This window comes from Zonotrichia leucophrys, chromosome 11 (assembly GCF_028769735.1).
Source record: "Zonotrichia leucophrys gambelii isolate GWCS_2022_RI chromosome 11, RI_Zleu_2.0, whole genome shotgun sequence".
In the NCBI taxonomy this organism is placed as follows: Eukaryota; Metazoa; Chordata; class Aves; order Passeriformes; family Passerellidae; genus Zonotrichia; species Zonotrichia leucophrys.
The window spans coordinates 15696128-15720367 of record NC_088181.1 but is presented as its reverse complement, the minus strand read 5'-3'; the positions used below and the strand labels follow the sequence as shown (position 1 = coordinate 15720367).

At 37.6% G+C, this 24240-nt stretch overlaps 1 long non-coding RNA gene across 5 annotated transcripts in view; it reads left to right on the top strand.

Moving 5' to 3' along the window:
- Window positions 1-15041, top strand: part of LOC135452764 (uncharacterized) — a 147663-nt gene extending 132622 nt beyond the window's left edge. For 3 of the 5 annotated variants that reach the window (XR_010441694.1, XR_010441691.1, XR_010441695.1), the window contains 3 exons: window positions 4561-4656; window positions 9181-9292; window positions 12454-15041. This is a non-coding gene — a long non-coding RNA (uncharacterized LOC135452764). Of the gene's footprint in view, window positions 1-3858; window positions 3884-4560; window positions 4657-9180; window positions 9293-12453 lie in introns of all 5 variants that reach the window. The other 2 variants (XR_010441692.1, XR_010441693.1) reach the window with 1 other exon arrangement.
- Window positions 15042-24240: the final 9199 nt, after the last annotated feature.

Here is a 24240-nt window from a genome sequence, read left to right as displayed (position 1 = left end):
GTGTAGAACAATGACCTCTCATAAGCCATTGCTTTCTTACTTTTCTAAGGGTTACTCTGTTGCCTTGATTCCTTCCCTGATTATCTTGAAGCCTGTCAAGTTGGAAAGCTCTCCCCTCCCTTGCTCTTTCTTCCTAATAGACATGAAACAGTCCAGTCAATAATATTTTACTTGTCTTCCCACTGCGTGTCTCTTCCTCTGATCAGTTTAGGCGGGTTTGACTGCAAAGAGTCAGAAGGGAGGTTAAGATCTGAAAGTTCAGCCAAATGTTATCAGCCACAGAGATGTTGCTAAGGGAAAGGCCTTACAGCCCCTAAGACCGGAGCCAATAATAGCTGCACATAACTGATAACATCAACAGCTGTCAAAGATCCAGGCATTTGTGGTTCGTCTGTAAACTCAAACACCTGTATTCAGTCAAGCTTTGATTGTTATCCCCTCTTTTCCTGTCATTTTGATTCGTTCCTTGAAGGTGCTGCCAGGATATTCTAAGCTGCTAGTTGATTTATAAAGTGAAAGAGCCCTTCGAAAGTTTGGCACAGTTTGAAAAATCGACTGAGGCTCTCATTCATAGGGTGACAAGTTACTTTGACATTGATATTGACAGCATTCTTTTAATTAAATTTTAGACCACGTAAGGCCGGGTTCAGACCCTTGAAAGCACGGGTTAAAAGTAGGATAACAGCTTCAGCATGTGTCATTTAGGAGAACATTATGTACTTTAAGACGGTTTCTTTTGTGATGAATTAGATCAAAGTGACTAATAAACATTCTCCATGAAAGCTCTTCAGAACACAGTATATACATGTTTGAGATATTTAAAAGATAGAGTTTCAAGGACCAGGCTGTAAACGAACCTAAAATAACTTAAATGGACAGCTGATACTGTTGTCTCGCTATTATAAATTAATATGCAGCACAGAAAAAAAGGAGAATTTTTATGTTTAAAGGGAAGGTCACTGTAAATGATGCAAGGGTGTTTTTCTTTGACTGATCCTGTAGGGAGCTGTGCAGAAATGTGTATACTACAAACTGACAGAATGTGCAGTTTTGAATAGCTGGACTAAAATGGTGGGATCAGATATACAAATAAGATTTTTTTTTTAATTAACTCAAACTCCTGCAGTTCTGATGGCTTCCTCTGGCCTGTGCCTTGTAGTCAAATAAGGAGTATGGCTGCAATCAAGTGCAATAAGTGCAATGGAGTTAGGTGTTTTGGTTATGTTCCCAAACTTTTTTTTTTTTTTTTTTTTCCTTTTTTGGTCAATTATTAAATAGTACAAATTTCTTTCTTACTCATTTTCATTATTTGTGTTTTTATTGCAAAGAAGTGATGGAGATCGAGAAAAACATAATTTAAAAATAATTAATTGTACTTCTATACTTCAATGCTTGTATTGAATTTTCCAGGAAAAATATTTCCAGTTAGTACTGGGTGCCTGCAGAACTGAAATGCTTCCTTTTTAAAGAGATTGTGGTGATGAAAATTATATAAATGTTACCAAAACCAAAATCATGGGAGAGGTTTCATGGACTGTTTTTGTGTCATTAACATGACTGGTTTTTGTCTGCAGTTTTAGAGGACCAGTCTTTTGCAAACTGAGTTCAGAACATTAAATGAACTTGTGTGTGGGGCTCAGCACAGAACTGAGAAACTTCTCTGAGTTAACAATCATAACTGAAATAATGCAGCTGCAAATTGCAAACTGATTTTTGTTGATTATTTCTAAAGAGAACAACAAAGAAAGTATAAGAGAGCAAGCTAATTCTTAGTCAAAATGCTCTTTTCCTGAGATTCATTGTTATTCCTTAATTGGTGCCTCTTCTACCTCTGGAGTTGTAGGAATGCAGATGAAAACATGGGCTGGAATGTTGGGAACCTCAAAGTCAGTGAGACTGTGACAGGCTTGGAATTGAAGCTCTGCCTTTTGTTTTGCGTAGAAAACATCAATTAGCAGCTAAAAATCTTTTATATTCTGAAATTTAACCATGTGCAAGGCCAACCTTATGGTGACTGCATCCCTGATGCTCCTGAAGGATTCTCCATTAGGGTGAAGAACTAAGCTTAGATTTTTGTGTGTGAAATCATGAAAAAGTGTGAACTGGGGAATGGAAAGAAAAGGATAAAAAAAATCTAGAGCTTTTAGTAAATCAAATCTTGATACTTAGCACCAGTCTAGCTTGGGAAGCCAAACTCAGTGAGAATGATTTGATGGTGGTTGCAGACTCAGAGTTACCTTTCTATGGTGTTGGGCAGTCATGCTCATGTGGAATTGCTGCACAGCTCTCTCCTTCTGCTGTTTCCTTTCCTTTCCATTTGGTTCCCCTTGTTCCAAAAGGACAGTTTAGAGGCAACCCCAGCTTGCTGATGCAATTTCTGACTGCAGCAAGAAGATGCCTTCCTGGAGGATGATATGAAAACTTTTTTTTTTGTTATTTTCTTTCATTTTTTCCCCTCTACATTTCCCTTATCATGAAAATAAAGTACATTATGTTTCCTGCAAGAAAGAGACTGTGGAAAACATTTCTGCAACTCATACTTTAAAAATTGCATTTCAGGAGAAAATGTGTCAGGAAGTTTAAAGGTACATGCAAAACTGTACGATTTTGTAACATGGATGCAATAAAAAAGAAAGTAAAGGATAATTCCAGTGTAGTATTGCAGATGTATCCCACCTGCTTACATTTATCTTTATGGAAAGATAAGTCCAGAACTGGGAGCTTGCACACTGTCACTGGCTCCTGTTGTCCTGCAGCTGCCTGTCAGCTTACCATGCATATGGAAAGTGCCCATCAAGGTAAATTTAGGAATATTATCTCAACTCCTTATTTGTACTGTTATTGGTGTTGTGGTTGGTTGGTTTTTTTTGTAATCCATAGTTAAAGGTGGTGAGTGGGATCTCAAATGTATACCCTGATTTTCTTGAAATAGCTGCCTTTGTTTCTATTTGTCAGAGAAAAAGAATCTAGAAAAAAAATCTAAAAATGTGGATCCAAGTGGTCTATAACTATTATATATTATAACTACTATAATTTTTTTGACTTTGGGTGCAGCAACAGCTCAGGCAGTGCTTTGAGTGATGGGACTTGTAGCAGAACCCAGGAGCCAGGGTTGATGCCAGGATGTGACACCATGTCCCTGAGTTAAGGCAGCTCATTTGGACACCCATTAATTTAGCTGTTTATTTGGTTAGATCACTGGTTATTTATTTATAATTGGAACTTTTCAAAACAAAGCATTTTGGGAGAATGGCAGGTCTGTGGCATGAGGATGAGTTTCCAGCATTAATCTTACACACTCTGCATATGTTTTCTGTACACCTGAGACCTGAAATATTCCTGGGTCTCTTCAATGGAACATGTTAACTCTTCCCTGGGATTCCACTGAGGTGGGTGTTCAAATCCCACCATCTCCCATGTGTGAAAATATTCTTACATTTGTACATTGCAGCAGCTGGGCTGCTGCATTGGCACAGATATTGGGGATTCATTTTTAATACATGGAATTTTTAATGTCCCATTTCCCATATATGATAAGTGACAGAGGGAACTAAAGCATTTCAGTGGCCATAAGATGGATTTTTGGTAGGGCAAAGGTTAAATTTCACGGCTTCCTGCCTACCAGTATCTATTCCTTTAAAATGATGATTTATTTGTAAGATGTTTTCTGTCCTTCTAGCAATACACCAGTTGAAGTGAAGTATATGTGCATACTATTAATGTCTTATAGGGTACATATAAAATTCCAGGTAAGTGGGAATCATGTGACTGGCAAGGGGATGAAAGTTCTCTGCACCATTCTGCTTCAAAATAGAATTATTGTGCCACCTAATTTGTTGTTTTTCCTATTTCTTACAGAGAAAAAGAAAATTGCGTGACAAAGGTTAATATAACAATCTTCTCTTATTACAATGATTTATGTATGCTGAGCATTAACAGCAGAATGTCATCCAGCTCTCCTTTAATTTGCAGACATCTGGATTTTTCTTTGTTGGGATCACAGTGGTAGATGACAAAGCTGTACTCTTGAGAAATAGGAGAGAACACTGTCATTCAGAGCTTGTTATTCCACAAACACTGAACTCTTAACAGTTATCTCTGGCAAGTCAGTGGACTTCAAAAATAGAGCTCTGTTTTTATCCAAATGATCCTCGCTAATGAAATACATGGGGAAGAATATTATATTCGTCTTAAAATTATTCTGATCCTATAATATGTCAAACGACTGTAGATAGTGATTCAAACAACCTAGATGCGAATTCTCCTGCAATTTTAATTCAGAGGTGTCAATGCTGCAATTTGCAATGATTATGGTTTAAAGCAGCCAGTTTTGTTTCTTTCTGTAATATAATATATAATTTATGTTTTAGAAATGTTTGAAAAGTGAAGGGCAGGGTAGTTTGATTAAGGTAAAATGCATTTTGACATGTTTGAATCAATTGTAATGGGTATTTTTCATTTTACTGGTGTTTTAACGCAGAATGATCTTGATGCTGTGCAAAAGTATGACTTGTACAAAACAGTATTTCATTAAACTGGGTTTCACTGCTCCCTCTGTAGATCAGCCACCTCTGACATGAAATGCAGATTTCAAACATTGCACTTCAATGGAAAATGATCATTTGGCAAAAGGAATTTTCTTATCTCAGAAGCAAGGTGAGAATTTCGGTTTGCATTAAATATATGAGCTAAAATTTGAGTACAGTACAAATGCTTACAGTAACCTCAAAATGTTTCTTAGCATTTTTAGCACCTTCACTCCTCAGTTGTCATTCTTGTATCAACATAGGGTTTGCTTTCTTCTCCTCAAGCTCATTTATGATATTTGACAAGGTAATAGTTTTTAAGTTGAAAAAGATCCTCTTCTTGAGGGACTATCCACATCAATAATGCTGGTAACTGGCAAAGTATGGAGGGAAGAAATTATGATTCATATGTACATGATTCAGAAAATTAATTCCCCCATTTACTCTCAGATGAGACAGTCTTATTTTGCAAGTTGTTTGCTATTGGGATTTTTTTGTTATTTATTTTAAATATTTTGTGGCTATGTTTAAAATTTGTCTGTTTGGCAATGTGAAATGAAGATTTGGTGCAGGAGAAAGTTGAGCAACTCCAAAGGCATCCTTTTCAAATGTGACTCAAATCTGAATCCCTTTTTGTGGGAATAAGTTTGGCTTTCAGAATGTTTTAGCCAGTGCTTAGCACCCAGGTAGTTTTGGATTTGTGGTTCAATTCCTGTAGAACACAGTGGCAATGACTGCACCAAAATCTTTCCAGCAAAACTCTTCCTGATGCCATCACAGAGACTTTTAACAGAAGGAGGGAAAACCAATTTCTAAATTCCCCAAATTATGTTCTCTTTACCTTCTGGAAAGAGAAATTTCCTGCGTTTTTGGGATCTACTTTAGCTTTGCACAACAGGTAGTGAGACATTGGTCTTCCTCTATTCTGAACAATATTTCTTGGAGTAATATTTCTATTCTTTGATGGAATTAGTTCTCTGGTTTAATATGATTGCACAAAACCTCTCTGCTCAGATTAAACTGTATCTGAGAGACTCTTGAATTCAAAACTAACATTAAGTTAAAATAATGGTGATGAAGACCATGAGAAGCAGAGATATTTTTTTCTTCTAATTATTTTGCTGTGAGAAAAAAGTCTCAACTTTTTTTCGTAACAAAGGTTGTATTCAGGAACATGTTTTATAGCATAACTGAAAAGGTAAATTGGGGTGTAAGAGAAGAAACCCAGATTGTTCTTCTCTTTGAAATAAAATCATTGTTCCAGGACATATGCTTCATATGAAGCTAATCTGTGCAGTTGGCTACTGTTTGTTATTTAGCACTCAGTGTGTGCTTTGCAAACATACAGCTTTATTAATCAAATCAGCGTTATTTTGTCCCCATACAAAACTTACTCTTTTCATCTATAGACCACTTAGGAAGAGGAAAAAACCAAACTCACCTGGTGTTGCAAATGAAGACAGATAATTTAACAGCAAAATCAGCTTAAGAAAATGCAGCACCATGAAGTTCTGTATGAAATAACTACTTCTGGGAAAAAAAGAGAAAAAAAACCCCAACAACTAAAGGGAGACATTCCCTCTGTGAAATACTTAATGTGATGGTTTTTTAAATTATCTGGGACACCTGATAGAAAAAAACCACTATGCCCTTATCCTTGTTTTTAAAGCTTTTCCTAGGGAAAAGTTACCTGAAAATCTTACCTGTGCTTCTCTCCTAGATGTTCCACGAGCATTTGAACCCAGTACATGCACTGGCTGATGCCCAGATAATATTGTTGAAAATCTTTTAGTTAAGTTAGTGGCAAGCAGTACTTGTTTAATTTACTTTTTCTCTTTACCTGTAGCCCATTGCTGTCAGGTGTGGGAAATCTGGGAAACTTTTTTTTCTTATTAGACAGTGAAGAAGGAATTACTTCTGACTGTCTTTAAGAAAGCCAGCATACTAACCTTAGGACTAAATAGAAATAAGAAATTAGAGAAGTTGCATCTGGTTTCATTCAAGAGAAGACTTTTTGTTGCATAAATAAATCTGGATGATGTTGCAACTTCTTTCTTCCTCATCATCAAGTATGAAGTTTACTTGCTGTGCCTGTCAATGCACTAAAGAGAGATTTTGCTGGCTGACAGTAGCCCCATTTCAGGAAAAAAAGTAAACAAGTCTGAACTCTCTCAGTTTGGGAAATGTGAAATAAAAAATATTTTTGGGAAACAACTCCTGACTTATCCCCCCCATTCTCCCTGTGACCCTTCTTCCCTCTTGTCATAGTAAAATAAAGCCCTTTCCAGCCTAACGTCATGTTACAGCATTAGTGTGATTCCTTTAGTAATTAATAGAATTTAGGCTCCAGCGTGGTCAGTTTTGATTAAGCAAACATTAAATTAATTCAATCTGCACACACTTAACTCTGTTAGGGCTATTGAGGGGAGAGAGCATTTGGATGGACGGCAGGACGTATCTTCATCGGATTGCGCGGCACCTCCGAGTAGTTAACGGGGGGATCAATACAGCTCCTCCAGCTATAATAAAATGGCTTCGACAAGCTCATCTGGGGCTGAGAACACAGTATACACATTGATTTCCTGGCCTGATATAACCCATTTACCTATTCAGCTAGTCCGTTAAGGAAGGTGTAAGGCTACAAAGGCCCAAGGGAGCAATGATGCCTGTAAGTAGGTTAGCAAATACTTGGAAATGTCTTAATTTGTTTTACAGTTACTACTTCAGGGAGATGAAATTTTTTGGTTTTCTTTTAAAGGAAAAATTTATGTGTAATTTTTTTTTTGTTATTTTGTAATGGTTTTTAAGTTGGGAGGTGTAGAGTGCTCTTTGCCTAATTTTGTCTTCATTGAGGTCCTCAGTGTTCTCAGGAGCTTGAATATTTGTGGTCCCAAAACTGTGACTTCTCTCCCTTCCAGCTCTGAAACTTACGCATTATAAAGAACATGCCAAGCCAAAACTTATCCTTGATCATTCTCTCCTTTTTCCTTCCCTTGGCTTTCTTTCTTGAGTCTGACAGAGAAGAAGGGATGGAAAGAGATTTTCTCTATGGGGGTTCATGAATCATGATTGTTCCAAGCTGAGTTCTTGCACTTCTGGTTATTTCTTTATTGTGACTTTCTGAATCCCAAATTGCAGAACTGGAAACTGGGAGGGTGAATCTAGTTCAGCTGTGCTACCAGACTGATGAATTCTGCTTTGCTCTGCCTGTGAGTCTCTGGCTACAGGAGAGGAGAAGCAACAGGACTTGATTTTGGCTGCTGGTAAATAATGAATTTAAGTGTTCCAACCAAGGGTAGTGTCCTGTGAAAGCAGCCTGTTAAGTGGCTTAGAGAACTGTCCAGTTCTACCCACTCACCACTTTTATACCATGTATGAAGAAGCCAGTATAATTTCCAGTAGCATTTCTCATACCATTTCAAATGTTGTACCATCTAGAAATGAATAGCAAAGACTGATATCTTTGATACCATGTCCTAAAATACATGTCTAAGTATGTAAAAAAGCTGGGTTCTTTTCCATGTTTATTCATTTCTTTGCTTCCAAACTAATTTTTTTGTTTCTGTTTTGTTACTGGCTTGTTTTATTCCCTCTGTGCTTCTGCACTGAGCGGGTGGATACTCAAACCATTCATGAGGAAAGATATATTGAAAAAGACAGAATGGTAAAGCAGCTGATAGGCAGTTATTAGATTCAGATAAACTGTAATCTTAAGTCATCTTATGAGCATGCTAATTACACAATGACATTACCTACATAGAGTGCCATTGCTTTGTTAACATGTTATGCAAGGTCCTTTATTAACACTGCAAGAAAGGACTTCCTCTCATTAGATGGTTATGCAAAACTGTAATTATACTTGCCTGTGAAAAATGGTGAAGTTATGAAAGGCTTGCTTCTGGAGGGCTTTACTGCCCCCCCTTGCAGATCATAATCACTCTTTCTGTGGAGTGAGGGTGACACAATTTAAAGTAAGAAATTTGTTTCCATCTCAGGTTTAGAATTCAGTAATCTCTTTATCTTTCTGGTAAGAAAACTATCATCTGTGTTATTGTAACATTAAAATAATAAGGATTCTGTAGTAACTTGGCATCTGTAATTTTGAAGAGAGATTTGGGTGCTGTCACTGTGAAGAAAGTTAGGAGTAAATGACTCAATTTTAAAATTTCTTTATAATAGAAATAAAATATTTTGGATGTGATAATGTCTAGTGGTTTCAAATAATGCTTTTTTAGGATTGAAATGGACTTTTCTTGCTGCTGAATGAACCTTTGCCTTTTTAGGTTTGTAAAAGTGTGATATGGTCCTCCTGTGAAAATCCTGCATTGTGCAAGAAATACCCCCCAGCTCTTCAGCAGTAAGGCCATAGTCCCCTCTCAAAAGCATTATAACTTTAGATAGCCTTAAATAGACAAGAAGAGGGATTTCAGACCAGATTTCACCCTGTTCACTATGGCCACAAAGCTTTAGCTGTGTCCTTTGAAAGGCTTTTTTGGAGAGTTCTTCATAAATTGAACATTTGCCCACACCTGGTTTTCCTGGGATCCATTCTAGAGACCAAGTGGTCAAAATGGCTTTTAGAGTTTTGCAAGAGTGTGCTTAGATTTTATTTATTTATAGACTTACTCTTTATTTTCCCCATTTTCTTTTTCAGGAAAAGTCTGTGAAGCCTCTCTTCAAAGCTTTCTCTTTTGGAATTGTCATGCTAAAGGAGGATTTAATTAATGCTCTGTATGTGCATTTCCAATGGAAATGGTCACACTTGGGTAAGGAACATTTTGTGTCTATTCCAGTAGTATCTCAGTATTTTAATAGATTCTTTGTCCACATAAATTTTATACCTGTTATGAAAATATTCCATGTCCTTAAAATCAAGCTATCTTAAATTTAATTATAGATTAAAGGTCTTAGGTTTATGCTATCAAGTTTCAAAATTTGGTTGCATCGTTTTGTTTGAGCCATGCATGGGTTTTATACTAATTATGTAAATCAGAAGCAATACTGCTTCTACTTTTACTTTATTAATTATGAGATGAAATTATGGTAATTGAAGTTTGAAGGTAACCCATTTAGAAATTTTCAATATACTTGCAAGGCCAGTGAGCTGCACAAAGAGGATATTTTGAGAAAAGCAGAGGAGTTCTTTGGTGTTGTAACTGAACAAGGTTTGTCCATATCTTACATGTCATTGACTTCAGGTGGGCAGGTGACCATTTCAGGCTGGAGGTCAGTGTCAGGGCTGGAGGCCTCTGCCAGGACTATGGACAGTGTAGAGATAATTGCAGGGTACAAGACAGGCTTACTGGACAGTGAGCAGCTGATGCTCCTTCCTGATTATCCTAAAATGTAGAAGAAATAAAATGAAATATAGCAGAAGAATATCCATTGTATGAGATGCTAGGGAGAAGGCAATCAAGTGTGAAATGACAGAAGGAGAAGCCAAAAGAGAAAGAGGCAACTGATGAAGAGTTAGTGGTACTGGGGAAATAATCTGGGTTGGGGCCTGGGAGCAGACTAGAAAATGCTACACCACTCAGTGCAAGTGGAAATGAATATTTCAGGAGGATTTAATTGTTGAGAGAGAAGAAAATTGGTACTGTGAACTTTGGAAGTATAAGTTGAGAGATTTGCTTTATGAGAGATGTTTGGTGGACATTAGCAAAGCAGGAAAGTGAAATCGAGAGTGTGATAATACTGAACAATTCCGTAATGAAGCAAAAGGGCTGTAGAAAAATTCCTGGAATGTTCTCCTAGCAGCCTGGTGAAAATAATCAGAAAATAACAGAGAAGGTCTTGGATTAACTCACCTTGATAAACTACACCACTGTTTAATAATAGAGCTCATGAAACTCACTCAGGCTCTCCCTTCCTTTCATGCTTTCCCAATAAACATTTAGTTTACTGGCTTTAAACATCTAGGAGGATCATGTTTTCACATAATAGGGACCAACATTCTCAATTGTCAGTGGCAAAAGGGCACACTCATTTCAAGTGAGTGCAAGGGCTGCCTGAGACAAAATGGAAACGACACAGAACACTGATACTGCTGTGGCCTCGAGCAAATACAGGAGTCATACACCCAAACAGTGCATTGCTAAAGGCAACCAGCACAGCACTAGCACAAAAACTAATAGGCTGGAAAAAACCAGCACTAAGAATATCCCTAATGGCTCACAGGAATGCACCTCACTTCGTGCCAGGGCCACGTGTAACAGGACAGGACTGAAAGAGAAACACTAGAAGTAGAAAAATTGGAGTGAAGAAGTTATTCCTAGAAATATGGCAAAGACAGAAAGAACATGTGAACGTGTTTCTTCAACCTTGTTTTTCACTACATGGCAGTAACCACAACTCCTTTGTCTTTGAAGTTGTTGGGGATGTGAATAGTTTATTTAAACAAATACATTGGATATTAGCGATGAAAAGAAAGGAAAATTTTATGACAAGGTTAAAGGTTTGGACATATGAATTTCTTAAATACTCTGTGTGTGTAGTTTTTTTCCTGGGCCATCAGGTTAAAACATCAATGAAAATTTAAAAAATGGCTGAAGTCCTTTCCTTTTCTAACTTACCTTGTAATCTAATATTATCATGGAAGATTCCATTGTTAGCCATCCTGAGTTTTAGAAAAGGACATCAGCACCATTTGAGGTAACAGATAGTGAAATAGTACTGCTTTTGCACCACAGAATCACCACATAATAGAAGACCTCAGGAGCCTTGATATCTATTAAGAATGTTAGAAAATACTGAAAAAACAGTGCTGTTTAGCAGCAGGTCTTTGGAGCATTCTGAGAAGCAGAGGATAAGCTAAATTTTGCCTAGGTTTCAATGTATAAATTAGGTTATATTGCACGTGAGCTGCTCAAGCATGGCTTTTATATCTGTCCATGCTCTGTTTTTTTGTGTGGAATGAATTTTGTGTACAAGTTGCTATGGCTTGGTTCATTTAAATGTTTTACAAATCTTCACAGACCTTTTTGAACGATCATTTTTTAGGGCTGAGCTTATGATTTTCGTGGTTTAGAGCATTTTTGTGCGTACTTAGCATGGTATACTCAGCCTTTGTGAGTCAGTGACTTAGATTGCAAATATAAGTGATTTAACTTCTGCTTGAATAGTACCCATCATATAAGCCAAGACATTCTTTTAATAAGTGAGACTAATAAATAAAGCAAAAGGATTGGAGTCAGAGGGTCCAGAGCCCTGCCGTCAGTCTGACTCAACTCAAGCAATTACCTAAGTAATGCAGCAATAAACAAAAAGAAATCAAATGGATTTTTCACTTCGGAATTAAAAAAAAAAATGTTTTGTTTCTTTTATCCTTGACTTCTAAGGCCACAGCCACACACAGAGCTAGGGCAGCAATTGCACCTCACACTTCATAGAGCGAGGCATGCATACTGCCTGGGAAACAAAACATCTTACTTTAAATAAAAAAAGCAGTCTGAAAATTAATAGCAAGGAAAGTACATTTTCTTTCTTTCTTTCCCTCCTCCCTTCTTCCTCCTGAGCCCTAAAATGTATAAAAGTGAAGCCATTATTATAAATCAAAACCAAAAAAATATTTCGAAGGCAAAGAAAGGATTCAAAAAACTGAAGCGCAGAAGAGTGAACTTCCCCATGCAAGGCAGTGATGCATGGACAGATATGATATATTCATTTCTGTGAAAAAAATCATATGTGAAGATTCATTCATCAAGAATAGAAAAGTTTCAAGTCAAATATTCTGGTGTTAATTGTAACTTTGTGGTATGTTTTCATACAATTTTCAAAGTAGCTCCAGATCATGAATTCTGACTTGACTCCATGTTCTTCAACTTATATTTTGCTATGGGGGAGGGTGTTTTGGTTTTGATTTTTTTTTTTATTTTTATTTTTTTAAATTTGACCTTACTTATGAGTCTATTGTTTTTTTTTTTCCCAGAGAAGAGAGGGAGGAAGGAAAGACCCTCTTGCTTTGCTTTCCACAGTTAATTTGGAGAACTCTTCTTTGGCTGTGGTCCCTGATATCTCCCATGGCCGCAGTCTCAACACTGAAAATATCTATGCAGCATTCTCATGGGTGGCAACTGGTCTTCTAGAGCACTTCAAGAAAAAAAACTTCAAGTAGAAAAGCTTTTTTTCATATTTCCCAAATTCATGTGTGCTTTTCAAGTCTTAGTTTTCAAAAAATGTCCTTTTTTATGTGTTCTTTTAAAATCATAGTTTAAAAAAAATTGCCTTTTTGGATGTTTTTGTCAGGTCACAGGTCTGTGTATAGTATTACAGTAAAACAAGTCTGTGACTGACAGACCCTAGTGTGACATGCAAATGTACTTATACCATGTGTTCTTTACATTTTCCTGAGTGTACAGGCATATTTTTCCTCAAAATTTTGAAAAAACCCTCCATTCTCCTTCTCTGTGTCTCAGAGAGGGGACTGTTCTATTCTGGAAGATTTTTATGATTAAATACATAAGCAGAGATATAGGTAGCTGATAGGGGTAGCATGGATATAAGTGGGTCATGGAAAACTGTTTTCCCAGTCTCTTTTGTCTCTTTTCCAAACAGTGTCTATGGGAACAGGGAGCTTAATGAGCTGGTTGTGACACAGGATGCGTGGGCAGACCTTGCTGTTATCTGTTTGGTTCTGGAGAAACACTCAATCACAATTGAATGCAAGAATTGGCATTGGAAATTTGGCAGAAAGCAATACTGTCCTAATGGCAAGATTTAAAATGAATATTTCAATTTTGGTGCCAGAATATAGTAACTAGTGGATGAAATTGCTCATAAAGCATTCAGCAGCCTCATTAAGATGGGTCATATTGTCTGCAGGCAGGAGTAGTCTTGGAAGATGAATCTTTCTCTGTCCTTAGAACTGTTGTTTAAAGAACAAAATCCAGCATCTGGTACTAATTTAAAGCCTTGTCCATGCTGTAGAATTAGAGTCTTAGCCAATTATTTGAAAGTTTTCATTTTGGTTTCTAATGGGTAATGGTACAGCTCATAGATGTCTTAGTAATTTAGGTGCGTACCACAAAGCCTGAGGTAATTGAGCCAGTTCTGTAAACGTGTGCTTACCTTTAGGGCTATGAGTAGCAAAATGAACTGGAATGGGATTACTTTACTTTGGTGGTAAACACTCTTTCTCCCTAATTTGTGCTGAAATAATAATCTTGTCAGTTACACAGTTAGTAAAAATACTTCTAGTAATTTTGCTTTATTGGCATGAACAAAAAGAAAATGCATTTTTTTGGTGATGAAAAAGCAAAACAGGGACTGTTATACCATACTATCTCTTATATAGCCTATCCATGTAAGTTTTAAATGCAAAGGTTATTTATCTGAAAACCTAATGTGCCCTGTCCTGAGGAATCTAAGTTCATAGCCTTCTCTTGCTGCCAGTGTCATGTTGCTCCATGGAGAAGTCTCTGGCGGTGAGTTTAAACAATTTCTTTTCTTTGCTAACTTTCCCGCATAGTCATGGATCACTCTCCTAAAACCAATAATAGAAATTGAATATGTATGAGATGCCTGTTCGTCCCTTTTGCAGTGAGTTGTACAAGCAGAATCCATTGATATCTGGAGAGCATCAAAATTAATACGAGAAAAGCTCGGTTAAAATGTTTACTTAAAAATATTTCAGCAGCTTTTTACTGAGCTGCCTCGCGGTCCCGCTGCAGCGCGAGCAGGGCTCTTGCACGCGCATTGAGATGTCATGCTGAGCTCTGCTGCAACGTTCTGGGGCTGCCTCAGAACCCCGTGCTGCTATTAGAGCTGAAAACATGTAATGTGTTATTTGGTTTGAAACCATAAAAATGATTTTTGTTTGTCATGCTCTGCTCTGCATGGTCTCAAGGTACTTTGCTGTTTAACTCGAATTTCAAATCCTTATGGCATGTGGTAGAAATGTTACAGTCGTGGGGTTTTTTTCTCTCTTCTTCTTTTTCTTATCTACATAAACAACATAACTTTGTCAGAAAATTGAAAATGTGCACTTTGTCCCATCAGCTAAAATGGGCTGTCAGATAACGCCTTTTTTTCTCCATTGCATCAGATGAATGATGTAAATGGTTTTTGGCTTTGGAGTTTTTTGCAAGGCACTAGAGTAAATGATCAGAGTAGTAACATTTTTAACCTTATCTATCATACTGAAACATTTTTTCTGCCTCCAATAAAACATGTCAGAGTCGATTAAGGACATTCTTCAATGAGGTATAATTCACAGATTTTAGTAGCGAATCCAAGAGCACTGAAGTATTAAAGAGGCTGTGAATACTTAATTACGGATATGTTGCCATCCTACCTTTTACTGAATTCCCTTAACACTTTGGTGCTCTGTATCTGAAAATGCTCTTTTCCTCTGATGGTGAAGTAAAAGGAAAAGCCAGGTACAATGGCAGAGCATATGTCACATTGTATCTAGTGACAGAGCCGTGAGAGATACTGCTGTTCTAGTACATTCAGCTGTGCTTATCTGGTACATGAGTGCACATTACTTTCCATGGGCTTGGATCACTTTGGACAGTATCATTAAATGCCACGTCATTACCTGTTATGGAGTAGTGCTTTTGCTTGAAGTGCCTCCTGGGATACATGCAACAGTAGGAAGAATGATGGGTAAAGATGGAAGCAGCATTAAATTTTCAATGGAAACACTATTGACTTTGACTTTTCAGAAGCCTTATCTTTTAGATGGTGTTTGTCACAGGACCTGTAAAGCCGCGGATGTTCGTCAGTTGGAAGTTGCAGGCAGTTGAACGATATGGACAGGTGAAGGCTCCAGAGGGATCAGCTGGGCTAGCATCGAGCTGGAGGGGGTAAATTGAAGGTTTATTTATCCAATTCACTGTCAAGGTCAGCTTGCTGGAGAGCTGTCCTATGTGTGCTTACAAAATGCCAAAATCCTGGCAAATTGTCTGAAAGAGCCTCCAAATCACTGACCTTTGTACAACTCACATCAGCATGCCACTGTCTTTTAACAGTATCCTTAGAGTGCATTAAATAGTTTGTAAAATCAAGCTTTTAATGTCAGCAGAAGTAACTTTTTATTTTCAGCAATAAGGAAAAAATAAAAAATACCTAATGATGATAGAAAGAAACACATGAAATAGAGAAGCTGTTTCAGCCTAAATACATTTAGCTTCTACTGCTTTTTCAGAGCATTCTTCAGAGCATGTTTTAGAGAGGCTGTTTCTTTTCCTCACCAGATAAAACATTTGATTTTTTTTTCTCTTTCAATACGTGGTCTTTAGCATACTTCTGTTAAAAAATCTAGATTTGCCTTTAGCCTTCTTTAAATTTCTCAGGTGAGTTGCTCAGATTTTGAGCTAATTAGAGCTTAATTTATTCTTTTAATTAGTTACATGAGAGTTTTTAACTGTCTGGTTTCATGTGTTTCTCATGTATCTGTGTCAAGTATCTGTTAGAAACAGGTCCATTTTTTTTTCTTTTACTGATAACTAGACATACCTTTAATTAGGTTATATGTATCCCTTTGGTAACTATGTAGTCATTTGAAAGTGACTTAAAAAAATTATTTATTTATATTTGAGTCCTTTTGCATATAAGGAGTGTAAATCCCTGCATGACACCTACCCCTGGAATTTACACTGGGAAAAAAGTGGGATATACCTGAGTTGACTGGGAAGTATGTAACCCCCCCATTCCAAAGCCATTTAAATTGTCCATGCTTAACTGAAGTAGCATGAAAATACAAACACAGCAGGTTTAACCATAATTGGCTTAGTCTTATAAAGGGCTAATGGCACATTTGGCTGTTTTAGTGAATGGTTTTTCACTTGCTTTGTAGTAGGCCTTGTTTCTGTTTAAATATACAAGGCTCATCATAGCCAAGTGAAAGACTGATATGTGTTGAGCTTTTGTTTTACATTTTGTTTTACACTTTGCAGTGTGCTTCTGGGTTTTTTATCTCGTTTTTTCTTTTCCTTTTTTTCCCCCCCGTTCATTAATGAGATATCCTATTAAATAAGTGTTTTTGTGAATTCAACTTTTGTAATTGTCTTTTTTCTTCACTTGTTGTTTGTTACCTCTCTGTGAAAACTCAATTTTCCAAGTGAGGCAGCTCAACTTGCATTTTTCCCAGAAAGGAATATTAGAACACACCATGCAGCTCTTGTGGCATGGGTGAAAATTATTGACTAGGAATGGATGAACTGGAAAATCAATTTTAGCCCTATTTTGAGAATCTTCATGTGGAACTCTCTTACTACTTTGAACTAATTTCTATTTAAACTTGTCTGTTAATGCAGGGCGTATTTCCAAATTTTATCAAAATCTTTTTCAATGTTTTGATACCGTGTTATTTATTTGTATTTTATTAGCATGTATATGGATCTCTGAACATTTTCAGAGTTTGAAACAGAAATAGTTTTTGTAAGAACAAAGAAAAAATGAGCCCTTGAAGTTTCTTAATCACAGCACAAATATAAATTTTGGTGTATGTACAAGTTTGGAATACATGTAATTCCTATTAATTTTATGACTTGTGTGTAAATCATTGTTTAAGTACTTTTTAGACCATAGAGATTTTATATGATGTCTGCTGAGGGCTGCCTTTGAGCCATAATACATGATCACGTGAACCTGCTGTAGTTCACAGATCACTGCCTTGACAGAACTTTATTATTATTTAATATTTATGTTACCATATTGCCCAGAGTCCCCAGCCTTAGACAATGCCCTGTTACAGTGGGTATTGTACAAACATCCATGTAGACATGATCAATGTCTCAAGGAGCTCAGAGCTGTTGTAGTTATAAGGTCACGCTGCAATGAAGTTCAAGTCTGCGTAAACTTTGCAAAAAAGTTTTGCAATATGCCAGCTTTGAAGTAGGAGAGATCAAATCAAAGAGAGTGGAGAGACAAGGATTCCACCTGTGTGACAAAGCAGAGCCTGCCTTTTTATTGTTGGTGAGTACACTTTTAGCCAGAACGAAAGCAAGGCTGAATTATGATACAGTGCCTTAGGGCAAATGCTGCATTTCAAATTCAGGCATTAGCCTATGTTTTATATGCTTTATATTCCACTTTAATTGAAAATGCTGCATTTTCAGATTGAGATTTAGCAGATAAAAGAAGGATAAGATATTTCCCAGATAGCAAGTCTGAATAACTGTATCTCTGCACTCCTGGCAGTCATGGTTTGCATTAAAAGGGTTAACAGGTATGATTTACTTTGGGCTGGCCCAGTGAGAAAGTTTGTATTTTGAGTCTGTGGTAGAAATGTTGATCATGAAAATGGAGACATTATTGAACAGAGTTTGTGTCTCTATTTGCTGTTTAAACCTTGCCTTTTCACGAGGCATTAATTAGTAGAAAACAGATGCAGAGCTACAGAGCTGCCATATTTTCTACTCTTCGAGTTTTGTCTTAATGCTTTCCTCTTGGTCTAGTCTTTAGATGCTGAGCAAGGAAGATTCCCTTTGGGAATCTATTCCCTTTTTATCTATCCATTTATTTATTTGTTTGTTTTTGCTATTGTTGAAACTTGCAGGATTTGGTAGAGCCTCCTTGGTGTCCTAGTATTCCTCTAGCAGAGTGGGAAATTTCCCATTTCGAGGGGAGACATACTGTCTCTCATGAAGAAAATTGAATGTTTATGATGAAATAGAGAGGATTTCTTCTATTGTTCAAAAATAATTTGTTTTCTATTTATTTTCTTTATACCAAACTATAAGTAATTACTATTCAGAACCTGAGACCTATGTCTCTAATTTAAAACCTACAACTTTTTGCAGTTATTCTTACTATGTAATATTTTAGAGGCAACAAAGTATGTTTAAGGAATCTTGAACTAGCAATAATATTATCTTTTAGGGGAGTCTTGGTTAAACAGAGGGAGGAAATTGCCTTGTAGTGTTCTCTGGATGTTGAAGGTGAATTATAGCAGCTCTGAGGATAACTTAGTTGGCTGCTTTTTTTTTAGCCAACCAACAATTGACTTCTGCACAAAAAAAATTCATGTCTTTTTGAGCTCTTCCTCTTATTCTTGCAGACTCTTGATCATTCAGAGTTTGGTTCAGACTTCAGACACAAACATGGTTTTTGAAGGCTGTAGTTTGCTGCAGGACATCTGATTGCCTTTGTTTACTGGGTGTGGGATATGGGTTTTGGTAGGAAGAACTCAAGGGCAAGGAATGCTGGCAGAATACCCAGTCCTGCTCACTTTGCTTGTCTCTGTTCACAGCTCTGAAATACTGGTTCAGCAGTCCATGTTATCACACAGCACAAGCCGAGTTTCCCCTTTACATGCATGATCAACGTGCTAATCTGTGGAAATTCATAGCAACTGCTGTGCCTGCCTGCTGACCACTATGGACTCTGCAACCCAGGAGTCTTATAAAAACACAAAATATCTGAGCCATAGAGAATGATAGTTTTTTCTTTTTCCTCTTTCCTGTGAAATGTTAGGATGCTTATTTTGTTTTCTCCTTAAATTTGGATGGAACAAGCTCCTTTGACATACCACACACTCCTTCTCTTGTGCTTGCTTCCCATGAGTTTCTCCAAGTGTAATTCTGCTTTCACTGAGCTTGAAGCCCTCTTTCAACCGTGGCGTTTAAAGCAGAAAGGCACTGTTTCTTACTTTGCAATTCTTTTGCAATGACACCTTTTTTGGACTAGTGTTTGTACAGGAAAAAGGCAGTACAATACCTAGACTAAGAAATTCATTCTATTCTGCAGCAGGCAGCAGTGCTCTGTGAGCTCTTGCCTAGGTGATTTCATCTTTGGGTGTTGATGGTGTTTGAGCACCTCGGTGTGTGCTGTGATGATTGAGAGCACCCCTTGCTCCTTTGCTCAGGAGTCTGCAGAGGTTTGAATAACAGATTATATAAGCACAATGGCTTTTAGAGAATGAGGACGTAGTAATAGGGCCATCACGAACGTGCTGAGGTATCTGTCCTAATAATGCACCATGAAATTAATATGTACCTGTGCAGTAGTTGCTGAGGGTGTCTGCTTCCTTGCAGATCAATTTGATATAGTGTTCTGTCTGTACAGAAATTGTGCAGTTCATTTTCTGTGGTTAAAAAAGCAGACGTTCTGGATTATATGACAGAATTTGATGATTTTGATAATCCATTAACATTTAAAATAAGAGGAAAGTACAAAGCTGAAAAGAGACCTTAGTATGAATTCGAAGACATTTGATGAAAGGTCTAAATTTAATATTATATCTTATTATTGTCTGAGCCATCTGGGGTTTTCTTTGTAGCTTCCACATCACTGAACGAATTCTCATCATACGAGCCCATTTTTAAATATGCAATTTTATTTCAAGACAAATCTGCCAAATGTAGATATTACAATTACTGTTCAAGAATGTAGGAAATGGGAGAGATTACCTGCAATGATTATGGAATGTGAAGATCTTAATCTCTTGGCCTAAACAAGAAACAATGGATACATTAGATCTCTAATGCACCAAAAAATAGGTGTATTTGCAGATGAAGTTTTGGAGCTGAGCTGGATCCTTTTCATGTACCCAAAATGAGCATGATCCACTTCATACCCATGTGATGGGTGTAGCAGTTTCTTTGTTATCAGAGAAATAACTCCCAGACCACTGGGTGAAGGGAGTTAGTAGGACCAAAAGGAGAAGTTGCCCTGTAAGCAATGAATTTAGTTTTCTTGAAATGAGTTCTCTGGACTGATGCTTTTATTAAAAAAAACAAAACCCCAACAGCAGCACAACCCCCCAAAAAGTCCCAGCCCACCAGTTGTTGAGGAATCCATGGTGAGCAGGTGGAGTGTGAGTGTGGGCCCAGGAAAGGGCCTGTGACCTGCCAACCCTTTGGGTGACAAAGGGCCCAGGGACCCTGGCACAGCTGGGAAGGGACACCAGAGCCAGCACAGGAGCTGAGCAGGGAGATCCCAGACCACAGAGCTTTAGACTGCAAGGGGCTAAAAGCCCAGCAGTTCCTTTTTTGGGGTCCCTGCTCAGGGGCACCACTTTGGGCTGTTTCTTGTTACTGCTCTGTCATTACATTGTTTAAATGATCTGGAGGTCTGAGACTGCTGTGGGGAACTGAGGATTGAACTGGTGGGAAGGAAACCTTTAGGAAGCCTGTTCTCTGGGTGTGTGGAGCCCAGTGGGACCTGCTGGGGCACTGGAGCCACACCATGAGGGGCCCTCAGTCCCAGCAGTGACAGCCTGGGCTGGTGGGGCTGTGGTGACAGGGATGCTCCTGGATGAGCAGGCAGAATTATTACCTGACCTGGCTCCTAATCACAGAAATTGTGCTGGGGAAAGTTTCCTGTTTGATCAGATGGACCTGTGTCTATTCACAGCATGGAGCTGGGGCTGAAGGAGAGATAAATTCTAATCCGTAGGTAAAGAATCAGGATATGCATCCATCTATTTCTGATTTCAGGAAAAATCAAATGACAGATACATACACACTTTGAAAGACTACATGTTTTATGACACACAGAGTCTCAGAAGAGACTATTTGAACATTATAACTTTATGCCTAACTGTGGTGCTGTCAAGACAAAGCATAATGTTTTCACATCTAAAATTTAACTACACTGTATTTATTGTTTTGCTCAAGAACATTAAAGGAATCTTATCTGTCAGCATACAAGAGCAATGAATGAGCAACTTAAATTACAAGAGTAAATTAAACGTCAACTTTATTTCACCAAAACAGGCTGTTCTTTTCTCTTAGCAGAGGTTATAACCACTGTTCTGAAATATTTGCTGTTGAAAAATGATTGATAGGTGTGGACAGAAGTGTGTAAATGCAACAGGTTTTTAATTTATCTGATTATCATATTTATTGCAAGCATACGGGTAACTTTGGAAAAATAACTTCATTGTTGCACTATGTGAGCTCAAATCCCCTGTATTCACTGTAGTTTCAAACTTTACTGCTCTCTCTGTTGTCATATTGGCCATGTTTTTGTAACTAGAGTATAGCTCTGTTTTATTTTGTACTAGTAAATCACTGAGACCCAGTAAAAATGTAAAAAACCCTAATAGATAAAAGTGATATATACTTTTGGCTTAGAGTATATGATCTATTTCTCCAAAGTATTTTGAAGACCTCTTCAAATTCTGTGTCTGCTTGTAAATTGCCTGTTATTAAAATAACTCTTTTAGCTGTAACAAAAAAGAAAGAAAAAGAAGTTATAAAATAATGCACATATTTCTGTTCAAACCTTCCTCACCTGTGTGTCTGCATTTGTTTGCTGGTCTTTGAGAACAGAAATTTCTGGGAGCAAGCCTATATGCAGCTGTATACTGGGATTAGAGAGTTATAGTTCTTAGGGAAGGTTCAGAAAGACATAACAGATAAGTGAAATGTTATTTCACAAGGTCTGCTTCGTTGTGTGGGATATTTCTCCTTGACGGGAACATATAAAAGTGTTTATCTAATGTATCCACACTGTGTATAGTGAAAGAAAAGGGAGTAACAGGTCTTTATCAAAACTATTCACGTGGAAGGGTATGATGTAGCATAAACCAAAGGAGGAGTTTATTTGTGGCAAAATTATGGGCAACTCTCATGCCTTTCATCTCCAACAAATGCACGTTTGCCTGCGTTGTGTTCATAAATGAGTGCTCTGCCTGCCTGGAATATGGACTCCTAGAATCAAACAACTTGAACTGGATGAAAAATGAGAGGGCTAAGAATTATGTTGCTGAAGCAAGGCAGTATTTATCCTTGTGGTCAGAGCTATATGAGAAAAGCCCTCAATCTGCAATTTTCAATCTATCTCTTCTGGGTGAAGATAAAAGAATTGCTAATTGAGTTTACAGCATGTAAGACTCTGGGCTGTGTAAGGCTAGGTTATCATTACCTCTGTGTTGTCAGTTGTAAATCTATCAGCTTCTGTGGTCTAGAAAGTCTCTTCCCATAAAATGATGGTCCAGTATTTTTTGAGCCAAGATGTTCTGTCTCCAGCATGTGTCAGAAATAATGACATAAGACAGAAACTCTCATAATACTAGCCATGAACCAAAAGGAATGTGTCTTGTTAACAACTTTGGAAAGACCCAGTTCTCATTGTAACTGCCTTCTAGCAGCTACATGGAAGAGAGGATGAAAATTATAAAATATAACCATGATGTATTTTCCTGATGAAGCAATAGTTTATAATGATAGTCACTATAAAGTTAATTTTTACTTGAACAGAGCTGAGCTTAATGGTTTTCAATTATACTAATTTGAATCATGGGTTTAGTTCATGTGGATTTTGCAACCCCTGGGTTTTGCTTTTATGTCTTCTCCCTTAAATGCTTGGCTTCTTTTTTTGCATTATGCCCTTCCCATTCTCTTTTAGCAGAGAACATCAGGCAGTGATGGGATGGCTCCATCCCCTTCCATTTGCATCAGAATTTAATCTTCTGTGAGGAAGATGATTAAACATGTAATTTGAAAATAAGGTCTCATGTTCCAAATGATTTTGTCATCCGGCACATGCTCAAGGAATAATGTCCAAAAGCATGTCACCTTCCTCTGACAGAGGTTGAAATCTCTATTTCACTTAAAGAAAGTTTTCTAAGACACACTCTGCGTTGGCAAGGAATTGGGCTCCTTATAAATGCATCAATTTAAATTGATTTGTGCTGAGGCCTCATATCCACAGTAAGTATGTTTTGTGATTTTGTACTTTAGACCATGGTTTGTGTGGCCACTGGAACCAAACATCCCCATCCTGTGTCTGCATTTGGAAATGACTGAGAAACAGTTGTTGATTTGCACCTTTTACTTACATTGACTAATGGAGCACATCTGGTACACATCTGGCAGAGCTTCTGGTTTTTTTTGGGTTTTTTTTTGCCTACAAAAGAAATCTGGAATCAGGTCATCAAAACAGTTTTATTAACAAAGCCAAGTACAATAAGAGGGAATAAATTCACCCAAAGCTGTACCACTGTTCTGGACTGAGATGCTGGTCTATGACCAGTGCCATGGCCATGTGCCTGAACAGAGGGTGAGCAATTCTTTCTTACATCTTTTGCCTGTTACCCCTCTCTGACACTACAGCCAAATGTTCCCATGTCATGTCTTTCTGATTGTTTATTTGTTTGTATTATAAATCCTATGTCCTTTCTCCACTGTCTTGCTCCTTTTTATTTTTCTCTTTCTGACTTTACCCCTGACCTCCCCCAGTGGAGATTCCTGCAGGTTGTCTCTCTTTTTTCTTTCAAGTATGGAGTTGGCCGGTGTTGGCCACAAACCCAATGGTCACTGTTTTTCAGAGGGTAAATTGCATTAAAGACAACTGAGCCCCTCTGGGCCTCCACCCATCATGCAATTTGAGGAACTGTGGTATTCATCTACTGATTTAAATGATCTCAGTCTCAGCTTTTCTTTTTAGAAAGAAAGTGTTCAGAGGTATGGAGCTAAAAGAGAAAGAAGCAAAGTCAGTCTCCCATACAGATGTGGCTGCAGAGACACTATCACTCACTTTGAGAGGGGAGGCTTTTGGTTGCTGTAAAAAGGAGGTCTGGTTAAGATCTCTGGTCTGGGGTGTCTGCAAATCTTAACCTCAGCTTTTGTCCTTGGGTGTAACAAAAGCTTTCCAGTGGCATAACAACATCTACTACATAGTTTCAGAAATTCATTTGCTGTTTGGTCTCATTTTTATTTCATGTTTCCTTAGAAGTATGCTTTTTGCCTCATAAAAAATGTTAATAAAGTCTATCATTATAATTTGCTTTGATGGCATATTTAAGGGTATGTCCTCATGGAAT